The sequence below is a fragment of the Lotus japonicus genome, chromosome 1 (genome assembly GCF_012489685.1).
Source record: "Lotus japonicus ecotype B-129 chromosome 1, LjGifu_v1.2".
In the NCBI taxonomy this organism is placed as follows: domain Eukaryota; kingdom Viridiplantae; phylum Streptophyta; class Magnoliopsida; order Fabales; family Fabaceae; genus Lotus; species Lotus japonicus.
In genome coordinates this window covers 14,510,344-14,520,341 of record NC_080041.1, presented here as the reverse complement: position 1 = coordinate 14,520,341, position 9,998 = coordinate 14,510,344, and the positions used below count along the sequence as shown (strand labels likewise).

The 9,998-nt window shown below is 36.1% G+C and overlaps 1 long non-coding RNA gene and 1 pseudogene across 2 annotated transcripts; one reads left to right on the top strand and one right to left on the bottom strand.

The window, feature by feature from the left end:
• Positions 1 to 1,880: 1,880 nt before the first annotated feature.
• LOC130733769 (hexokinase-1-like) lies at positions 1,881 to 3,514 on the top strand (annotated as a pseudogene).
• A 3,329-nt stretch (positions 3,515 to 6,843) lies between these two features.
• Positions 6,844 to 9,928, bottom strand: LOC130733768 (uncharacterized). Of its 2 annotated transcripts, none has more exons than XR_009017609.1 (5): positions 9,758 to 9,928; positions 9,589 to 9,678; positions 8,583 to 8,716; positions 8,059 to 8,134; positions 6,844 to 7,223 (listed from the first exon to the last, which is right to left on the bottom strand). It is a non-coding gene; the product is annotated as an uncharacterized LOC130733768 (long non-coding RNA). The 2 variants fall into 2 exon arrangements; XR_009017610.1 differs by having other exon boundaries at positions 6,844 to 7,196.
• Between the last annotated feature and the right edge of the window lie 70 nt (positions 9,929 to 9,998).

Below are 9,998 nucleotides of genomic sequence, written 5' to 3'. Positions count from 1 at the left end.
ATCCCTTTGTTGTTTGAAGAGTCTTTTACTCAAAGTGTGCTTCAAAGGGTCTTCATCTCTTACCCCAAATAAATGAGGTAAGGTCTAAGTGTTACAGAAGTGGTAAAATTTACTTTTTTATCAAAATTTCTAGGCTTCTTAAGCTACTGTTTTTTTCAAAGGAGGGGAGAAGAAGGGAGGGGAGGAATTTTAATACTTATTACATTTGGTTCATAGGAGAGGAGGGGAGGGAAAATAACTTATTTTTATTTAGTTCATGAGAGGAAAGAAGAGATTCTATAATTAAAATTACTTTATACCCTTTTTATATTTTCTTTTACAGACCTGCAATTTTGACAGCTTAAGTCATTATTGCATCAACACAACCAAAGATACATCATACACATGACTTTGAATTGCAATAATAGATGATATTAGGACTGTGCTATAAAACAAAGCCTGGAATCGTCTAGACATTCTGCAGATTTAACAAAGCCTGGAATTCTAAACATGACGCAAGAAGAACACAAACTGCTACGTGTGCTTTTTGACAATCCTATGAAGCAAAGATCGTTTAGAAGAAGGGGTTGATTGGTTCAATTGGTGACAACCCTAGGATAAAAATTGAAATTTTTAGATTTGTGTCAAGTTATTTTTGTCCAAAATTTATTTCCCCTTCTAATTCCCCCACTTTTGGGAGTAACAAAAAATTGAGGTTGGAGGGATTTTGCTCCCCTCCCCTCCTAACGTTTGAACCAAACAAAATTAGATTTTGAAATTCTTAATTTAAGGATTTGAGTTATGGAGAAAGAGAAAGAAGGTGGTAGAGAAAGAAGATAAAGGTGGAAGAACATAAACTAAAATTGATTAAATTATTTTTCAATGAACTAAAATTGATGTGAAAAAATGCATGTGACCATCATTAGTTGAATAGGCTTGTCACTGAACCATTGACCGATTAAAATTGAGCAAAATGACTTAATTTGATTAAAAAAAAATTAAGGACCCAATTTGATGCGAAGTTTTTTCAGGGACCAAGTTTAATTCCCTTTACAATTTCAGGGACCAAAAAAGTATTTAAGCTTTTTTTTTTCAAATAAATGTTGATTTTTTTTGAACGAAAAATAAAAGTTGGTTAAACCATAATATTTTGAAATTGATATGACTTGAAAAATCTTATAAATTTTTTTTTGAAAGTGCAAAATCTTATAATTAAAGCCGTGTGATTTGATATGAGATATCGGTCTAGATTTTAGAATATTGCGGATAACTTTTGACCAAAGTTAATAACTTCAGTTCAAATCAAATTTTATATAGTTATACGAAAAAAATGGATTTTGAGATATTGTAATATTTTTTTATGCAAAAATAAAGCAGATTTAATTAGTGGAAAATCATCATGAATATCTAAGTTAATAATTATCTTTTTTTATGAAATTAAGTTAATATTATCTTCAGTTCCCATAAAATTTTATATAGGTATAAAAAGATTTGGATTTTGAGATATTGTTCTATTTTTGGTGCAAATATTGTTCTATTTTGAATTGAAATCAATATATTATTGTTAGAATTACGTTATCATTTTAAATTTTATCATTTATATATCTTTTCAGTTTTAAAATATTATTATAATAATAATTTTAAAAATTTAAATAAAGTAGAGTTTTTGTTTTGTTTCGTAAAGCAGAGTTTTTTTTAACGGATAAAGCAGAGTTTTTTTTTTGAAAGTGGATAAATCAGAGTTTTTTTGGCAAATGGATAAAGCAGAGTTGATTATCTACAAACGTGGATTTTGATATTGTTTTATCTTATCTTTTTTTGAAACAGATTTATCTTATCTTATCTATACTAAGATAACACAAGGGGTTTATTAAATACCGTAATTTTCTCACCCTGCATTGCAACACATGAGCGAGAATCTTTGAGTTTCCATTGAATTGCGTTCCTATTTCTGGGTTTTGGATAAAGTTTGCAACCTTGTGAGATTAAGTGAGTGATGACGAAGGTGGCAGTTGAATCTGCGGTTGCAGCGACGAAGGTGGTGGTGCGCCACCGCATGCTAAGGTCAAGGAAGTTGGCTCGTGCCATGGCTATTCTGAAGGTGTTTGAGCAAGACTGTGCAACCCCAATTGAGAAGCTGAGACAGTTGGGTGATGACATGGGAGCTGAGATGCATGCGGCCGGTGAAGGTGGCAGCAGCAAGCTCGGCATGTTGATGAGCTATGTCGACAATCTCCCAACTGGGGACGAGGAAGGACTCTATTATGCACTTGATCTTGGTGGCAAAAACTTCCGTGTCATTCGTGTGCATTTAGGTGGGAAAGACAAAGGTCTTATTGGCCAAGAATTTGAAGAAGTTTCAATTCCTCCTCATTTGATGACCGGTTCTTCCCATGAACTCTTTGATTTTATAGCAGCAACGCTTGCAAAGTTTGTTGATTCAGAGCCTCAAGGTTTTCATGGCAGACAAAGAAGAGAACTGGGTTTTACATTCTCATTCCCAGTCAAGCAAACATCAATTGCATCGGGGAATCTAATAAGGTGGACTAAGGGATTCAATATTGAAGATGCAGTAGGGGCTGACGTGGTGAGACAATTAACTAAGGCGTTGGAAAAAATAGGGCTTGACATGAGGGTTGCTGCTCTTGTTAACGACATAGTTGGAACATTAGCTGGAGGCCGATTCTACGATAAGGATGTGATTGCAGCTGTGATTCTGGGGACGGGGACAAATGCAGCATACGTAGAATCAGAAGATGATAGTGATATGGTTATAAATATGGAGTGGGGTAGTTTCGATTCCGTACATCTTCCGTTAGAGGAGGCATGTACTTAGGCGAGATTGTGAGGAGAGTTTTGTTGAGAATGGCTCAACAAGCCGACTTTTTTGGAGACATTGTACCTGCTAAGTTGAAGGTTCCTTTCGTTCTTAGGACACCTGATATGTCGGCTATGCATCATGACTCAACTCCAGATTTGAAGATGGTCAGGAACAAATTGAAGGATGTATTAGGGATCTCTAACACATATTGTGGTGGAACTCTGCGACATCGTAGCTAGACGTGGGGCTCGCCTTGCTGCTTCTGGTATTTTAGGAATTCTCAAGAAACTAGGAAGGGATATAATTAAGGGTGAGGAGAAGCAAAAATCAGTCATAGCATTGGATGGAGGACTCTTTGAGCATTACACAAAATTCAGAACTTGTTTGGATGGTACACTCAAGGAGTTGCTAGGAGATGAGGTAGCTAAGACCATTATCCTAGAGCATGCTAATGATGGCTCGGGCACTGGAGCAGCTCTCTTAGCCGCTTCTCACTCACAGTATTTGGATTGAATCATGGAAGGATATCGGAGAAATTAGGGTTGTTTTGATGTGCCTCATTTTTATGTATATATTTTTTTCAACTCAACAGATTAATTAATCTCTCAATTTTCTCTTCTTGCTATCTTTGTTTGCTATTTTTCCCTTTTATGATAAATGGGTGTGTCAATTGTCAATATCTAAATTTTGCTCACTTCAATTTAGGACTCTATTTCTCAATGTATTGTTTATCCCGGCCCAATTGATTTGATATGTTTCTTTCTACACTCATAAATCAAACATCAGGACATAACTAACCATACATTAATAAATGAAACCCTCCACAATTTCTTCGTAACCTTTAACGTCTATCCCACTCCAACGTCTCTCCCACTTTAACGTCTCTCCCCCTTTGCTTTTCTACTTCACGATTTAGGATTATTTAGAAGAGGAGAATTGATTTTTCCTTTTCAACTCTAGTACAAAGTTACGCGGTGGCTCTCACTTGAATTTTAAAAAATTATTACACTAACCAAACACTTTCACTAATATTAATTCACAAATTGTATTTTGCTAAATATTTATCAACATGACATCTATGTGGAAATTGTGTTAAACATTCACATCACCAAAATGAAATTGGACCACATATCACCCATTTATCAACTTAACTGGACAGACAACCTCCGACCAAGCAGAATATGGAGAGAGGCAAATACTTGGCATTGGTTGGAGGCGGTGCCCTTTTGGGCTCTGTGTCCACCTTCTTCATTCTTAGGCTTCTTCAAACTCAAAAGTCAGTGACTTCTTCTCTTCTTCGATCATACTACTTTCCATATAATTAAACCATATTTCAAAATTTTGGTCTTTGCTAGCAAAGGGTTATTTTAGTTTTACATGTTTTAGCCTTATTAGTTTTTTTATTGTGTTTTGAATATATGTTGTGTTGGGGTGTTTGCAGAAAAGGTGTGCGGCAATACAATGAGAATGCTACTTCCGAATTTAATGGTAAGTTGCCTGAAATTCATAGTATGTTTGGTTCCACCCTGTGAAATTGTAGAATCACTGAAGTCAGTAGCTACAAGTTTGAGTTTTTGAGCAAACTTTGCTTGCCATTCTGTGCAAATAGTGAAACCCTGTGATGAATGGGTACGGCTGTTTTGGCCGCGTACACGTACCCGGTACGCATACGTTGTGGGTACGTACCCGGTACCTACCCGTTCCAAAAAAAAATGGTTCCTGGCTCAAAACGACAACATTTTGCCTTTTTTTATTTTTTTTTTCCTGGCTCAAAACGACGACGTTTTGCTTTTTTTTGCATAATTTATTTATATTTAAATATTATGTATATTTTATTATATATTATATTTAAAAAAAGGCTTATTGACACTTTTGGTCCCTCAGGTTTCAAAAATGTGCAAACGGAGTCCACCAAGTTTAAAAATAGCATTTCACTACCCCGACGTTAAGCTCCGTCAACACTTTTGGTCCCCCGCCAGTTTTCCATCCAAAAACTAACGGCTTTGGGGACTAAAAGTGCAATTGAACTCAAAAATTAATTTAAAAAATAGAAAAACATTAAAAGCCCTGCAAACCCTTGATCTTCATCTTCTTCCTCAATCATGTTCAAATTCAGAACTGAAATTCACACAAAAAAGAGGTAATATGACATTGCAAGAACCATACCACTACCAGTAGGGAGAAAGTAAAGAAAAAGAAAATAAAAATATCAGCACATAACATACCCATTCCTACACATTGGCCATGTAGGGAGGCCAATAATAGTGTGGGCATCTTCGAGCAGCTCAACAACTATCGCCCAGTAAACATAACTTGAAGAAACCTTCATGTGATTAGAGTTGATTTGTGCATAGGAGAGGGTTTTTCCTACCCATAAAATGAAGAATAAACCCAGAAAAATAACCTCATCAACCCACATCAAAAAACCAATATTTATCAAAACCCAAACGAAATTTATCACAAAAGATGAAGCAGAGACCCAAGTCGTTCCAGATCCAGATCCTTGTTCTATACACCAAATCGAAATGACCCAAAACCTACAGTCACCACCGCGTCGTCACAGCTTCCACCCTCATACATATATCTAACGTACCTGTACCCCTGTTTTTTATAAAATCGCGTACCGCGTACCCAATACCGTACCCGTACAACACAGGTGAAACCAAACATAAACTTAGCTGAGAAGTGAATAGCTAAGCCTGTTACCAACTTGAATCCATAACTTTTGTTATGATTCTATGCATTCCTGCATTGAATGGTGGCCTTAATCTTTGCCTAAAGTTAAGATCTTTGTTTATGAAAATCATATTTTCATATGCTCACCGGTTTGACGGTATGGATGAGTTGAAGTTGCAAGTAGTTACTATATGTCGATGCTTGAATTCTAAATGCTGAGATTTTAATTTGTATGTATTAATATTTTGATGTTAAGGGTATTGCAGGGTGAATCTGCATAGTGAAACCTATTGATGTGTTTCCTTCCATGTATGATGCTTTACTCTCACGGATAGAATTATTGGATGAGAGGAAAGAAAGGGGAATAAAAAGGACTTAGGTTGTATAAAAGAATTTCCCTCAGCCCCCGTAGGATAGCTAAAGTGGTAGGAGCTAAGGGACATATGGGTTGGGTTAGGGGAGGTTCAGGGGTCAATTCCTGGCAGGGGCAATTTATCTTTCCGATGTACAAAAAAAAAAGAGTTTCCCTCAGGGTTGATGGAACATAGTAGGAACATAGTGTTTAACACCTGTTGTAACTCACACCCTGCCCCTTTTCTGCAGAATCATGTGCATATGTTAATGAAGACTGTTAATGTGTTGTAGATTGTAAATAACTTGTGTTATGTGACTAATGCTTGTCTCTGCTAAAATCCTACTTTCACATCATAAAGTTAATGAGACTGCTGTTCTGTGTATCCTTGTAAGTATTGGACTTTATGTCTCATACAGGTATTGACGGATGCACTAGTGCTGGAAGGGAGAATGATTTAGTGGTTAGAGAATATCTTCTGAACGATGAGATTTTTTCAGAACGGTTTACTAGGTATTGTGTGTTGTTGCCAATTGATTTGATATTTTCTGCGAAGAAATTATTTCTGAATGTAAATGTGTTTCATGCTGTTGATTAATTGGTAAAATATGCTCCAAGCACCTGCAATCTTGTTTCTATTTGAACCACAAGATCCTTTCTCTGAGTAGGACAGTTAGCATTCATTCGTCAAATATCATAAATTACAAATATAATCTGTGTCTTGGCATTTAATTTAGGCTGGTCAGGGCATGGAAGATTTCTACCGTGCAAGGCTTGTATATGAATAATCAATACATGTTTACAATTCATGTGTTTTCCCACCATCTTGGATAGCTAACGGAATGTTATTAAAGTGATTCAATTTTTGAAGACATGATATTTTTTTAATACTTTGATGGATTGCTTTTTAGGTATTTGTACTCTATTTGAATGAATCGTAACATTTTGTATTTTGGTTCTAGTCTTTAATTTTGGGACTACCAAAACTCGACCTACCATACCTAAATGCTTTCTTTAGATTTGTTCTGCATTTTCATTCAAGAAATGAATTCTTTTAGGTATACATGGGTCACTCTTTTATTGATGTATCTATCTTTTCTTGGGTTTCTGCTAATCAAACATTTTTTTGGCGGAATATTTATGCTATGAATAGGAACATTCAGTTTCTTGGCTTGAGTCTCAGTAGAGAGTAACTGCATCATATGTTGTGGTCATTGGTCTTGGAGGGGTTGGTAGTCATGCTGCTTCTATACTCTTTGAGGTCAGGGATTGGCAGACTTCTTCTTTTGGACTTTGACCAGGGTTTTTCTCTGCCTGAATACTGAAGATCTGATGTACATGATCAGCTTTTAATTGTGGTAGTATGCACTGTCAAAATGAAACAAATATCATGATCTGCAGAAAAAAATACCACAGTAAGACGCAAGCGAAGATTAGGGTGAGTGTTTTCATAAACACACCACCGGTGGACCAAAAGTCTCTGGTGACCACTGCACCCTATAACTCGTCGTTTCTCCCTCCACTACAAAAAAAAGGTATTTTGTGGCGCTTCTGGAAGCATTTTGCGGCGGTTAAAACCGCCGCAAAATGTATAATGAGGCGTTTCCTTGAGCGCCGCAGTTACGAGCGTCGGGGGCCGTTCTGCGGCGCTTATATCCAAGCGTTGGAATAACCGCCGCAGAATATAGCGGCGGCTAAAAGCGCCGCAAATTCTGTAATTCATCCCGCCTCTATTTTGCGGCGGTTAGAAACTGCCGCAAAGTTCTACACAAATTCTATGAATGCAGGTACACACTGACAGTTCAGATTTTCATTTACATTATGAAAATCTAAGCTGGTAATGGTATAAAGCTTTCCCTTACTCACATGGAAAGAATGAAACAGATTACATAGTTCATAAATCCAAGGAATACACAATTAGCCAATATCATGTTCATAAACCCTTCATGCATAGAATGTTCATTAAAATAAAGTAACATGCATACAGTGTTAGGGAACATTGCTTGCTAGTGAAGAAAAATGTAATGAAATGAAATGAAACGATTAAATATAATGGCAATGAATCACTCTTGAAAATATTGTGTACAAGTGAAAATAAACAAGAGGAAGCTTTGAAGTAGGTGTACGACTTTACTGCAAACAGCAAAAGTAGGATGAGAAACTGAAAAGTCTTAAAAAGACCTAGCCAAATATGAGGTCAATCCATTCATGTAAATGAGCAGATACATACTCACTCTCCAGAACCATCCTATGCGTATGCACAAAATCAACTGGATTCTCAGCCCAAGCTAGAAGTCTTACAGTATCTGGTATCAAAGAAGTAAATCACAAACAGAGCTATAATATGCATGTGAATATACCATGATATCTTCTGAAAGGAACTAATGAAGAAAATCTTAATGATTATACTAAGCTTTCCTCCCAACTGCGTTGTACCAAAATCAATTGAATTTTTATTTGTGAGGACCTCGGGGAGGTAAAATAGCAGAGGAACCTAATAAGTGGAGATTAAACCTCTCATTCACATCCAATTTTACACCTCTATATACTTGTTACTCCAATTTTACTTCTTGTAATATTTATACGATGAAGAGGTGGATAAATGGGTAGCAGAATTCAGAATAACAACATATAGTGAAATATGTGGGAAAAAATGAAACTTGTTATCAGAAAATAAAGCCCATTTAGAATATCACATGAATAAACCAAAGGGCAGTGATAAAAGCAAGAAGAGCAGCATAGAACAGAGTTTACCTGTTGCAAGATAAGAAAGAGAGAAGAGATCGCTCAGCAATGCCAAACAGAAGGAAACATGATTGTATCTGGTTAAAATTTGTCAAATGCAATCAACACATTTCACTTTAACTGCTGCATATTTACTTAATAACCTGAAATAGTTTAAGGAACTATAGAAGTAAATACTACTCACAGCTATACTTTCTCTAACAAAGTAACACAAAACAGAGAATCCAATTGGTAACATTAAAATGGTAATAGATACCAAGCAAAAAGGGAGGAAAGAAAACAACATTAACCAATAAAATGATGCACCAGGGAACACATACCATTGGAACTAGCAAAAAAAGTTCAGTCATTTTCATTTCCCATTTACGAAAGCAATAAAATAAAATATCTTACGAAAGCATGGCCTATCTCATATGTTGTTTAGCATATAAATCTATTTTATCAACAGTGGATACAAACTCTAGGCACCAGATAGAGTTGAATATAGTATGCAAACACAAAGTGATGCACTCTTACTATCAAACACCACACCTTAGTCTTACTCTTAAGTCTTAACAATGGAGGCATTGCCAATTAAGCTACAAGATAATTGGAATCTGTTTTTTTTCCTGACTTCAAAATAAATCCACCATGCAACCAGGCCAATGCCTATAGATAATAAGTTCTAAAATTGTCAATCATGAAAAATTAGATTGAGTCCAACAAAGCAATAGCATCCCATAACAACTAAGTCTATTGCACATAATCAATAACTCAAAAACTGAAAGGTGCTTATATCTCCCATAAAATGCACACAGCAAATTATCAACTTCACTCTTAAAGTGGTTTAAACAGTTGAAGTGAATTTAACATTCATAACACGATTCAATAATCACAGGACACAAATCTTGAAAACCAATTGATGAAACTATGCAGTTTCAAAATTTTCAACAGATTATGAAAAACTACACAAACTACGAATAGAGTGAAACTGAGGATGTAAATGGAACAAAAGAGGGTGCGGTGATGTATGTACCCATCGAAAGGCAGAGACAATAGAAGAAGCAAGGTCGCTGTGACGGATATGAGAATGCAGATGAAGATCCAAATCTGAAATCCCTATTTCCTGATCAAAACAAACGGTGGTTATCCAAATCTGAAATCCCTAATTCCTGATCAAATCGCGAGATGAGATGAGTGCTTACCTTCAATCCATGGCTGGGTGAGCTTGCATTTGGAAAGAGATCGCGGTTCTGAGAGTGATGAAGCCTTCGATTCGATTGAGAGGAACACGAAGATGAGAAGAGATTTCAATCCACGTTTTGCTGAGAGAGATTGAAGGAAAACGAAGAGGAGAGGAGGTTTCAGAAACGTGAATCGTGAAACGCGAATGAGTTAGGGTTCGCTGACCTTTTTTATTTTATAAATTATTAACCCATTCTGCGG